This window comes from Anarrhichthys ocellatus, unplaced genomic scaffold (genome assembly GCF_004355925.1).
Source record: "Anarrhichthys ocellatus isolate YVR2014 unplaced genomic scaffold, GSC_Weel_1.0 scaffold197, whole genome shotgun sequence".
NCBI classification, from domain to species: Eukaryota; Metazoa; Chordata; class Actinopteri; order Perciformes; family Anarhichadidae; genus Anarrhichthys; species Anarrhichthys ocellatus.
This window is the reverse complement of record NW_022280227.1, coordinates 38662-39990: the sequence shown is the minus strand read 5'-3', so window position 1 is coordinate 39990 and position 1329 is coordinate 38662. Positions and strand designations below refer to the sequence as shown.

Below are 1329 nucleotides of genomic sequence, written 5' to 3'. Positions count from 1 at the left end.
GTGTGTGTGTGTGTGTGTGTGTGTGTGTGTGTGTGTGTGTGTGTGTGTGTGTGTGTGTGCGCGTGCGCTCTTCTTCATAGAGTAAAGCCAGACAGAGAAGGACTCAAAGGGTGTCAGAGACAGACATTGATGCACATTAACAGCGTGATGCTGACGACACTAATATATCGTAAAGGCATTAAAGAATACATGCATCCAACTGCTTTTTTTGTGCCAATGTTCAAGTGTTAACAAGTCTCTGAGGGCTTGTTTAAATACCGGCAGCATGTCCAGCTGCTAATTTTATCACAAGTAATTGCTGGTGTAACTTTTACAGTATTACGTGATAGTGTCCCAGACCGTTCTCCAAGGTGGCAGGAGTCATCACACCTTTTATTAAAGGCAGCATCTGCAACGTCCATAATTGATGACAAAACGTGTTCTGTTTTGTTTGACTGCTGTGTTGAATGGAGCAGACAGCAGGGATGTGGACACACGGCAACAAATACCAGATATTCCCCCTGCTCACTGTTCCTCAGCAATCCTCTAAACATTGCAGTAAACCAGGAGCACTTTAGTACTTTGTACTGGCATCAGTGTGTGTGTGTGTGTGTGTGTGTGTGTGTGTGTGTTTGAGTGCAGTTGTGTGAAGTAAAAAGAAAGAAGCTTTTGTCCTTCTCCTTGCCCTTTCCACCAATCAATTTGGAGCATTCGATCCGCAGTGAGTAAAATTGCTGATAACTAGACAAAGCCACGAGGAGGCAAAAGAAAGAACGAACCGATAGATAGATGGAGAGAAAGCGAGCGCTCCTTTAGCTTTCACATTTTCTTGCCAGAAATGCGGTTGCTGGTCTTCTGTGGATGTGTTTTGGTGTGTGTGTGGGTGTGTGTGTGTTGGTGTGTGTGTATTGATTGACTAGGCCTGCTCGTAGTTTGTGGGTTCATGAGATAATGAGCAAAAGGGACCACTGTGTTCCTGCAGATAATGTCCTCGTGTCCCTTTCTCTTTCATTGCATGTCATCTCTCATAGTGTGTAGTTGTCTGCTTCAAAGCATGACGCGGTCTTTTTTATGACACACCTGTTGACTGTGTATTTAGCACCCAACGGAAACCCTGTCAGCATGCTAACTGCACCACTGCAAGCCAGATGTAGCCATGCTACGATGCAACATGTTACCAAGTTAGCTAACTCTATGCACACCAACCTTAGACTGTATATAAGAAGTGGACGTAGTTGTTTTGAAGTGACCATATCTGGACTGAGGAGGAGTGACGTAGAGACACCGTATACGTCTCTGGTTCAGAGCTGTCAATCACTGTGTAGCCCCGCCCTAAAGCATCCCCTGCTT

The 1329-nt window shown here is 45.1% G+C and overlaps 1 protein-coding gene across 1 annotated transcript in view; it reads left to right on the top strand.

Annotated features, from left to right (window-relative positions):
• Window positions 1-1329, top strand: part of LOC116400745 (voltage-dependent T-type calcium channel subunit alpha-1I-like) — a 153271-nt gene that overhangs the window by 113310 nt on the left and 38632 nt on the right. The gene's annotated exons all lie outside the window — the stretch shown is intronic.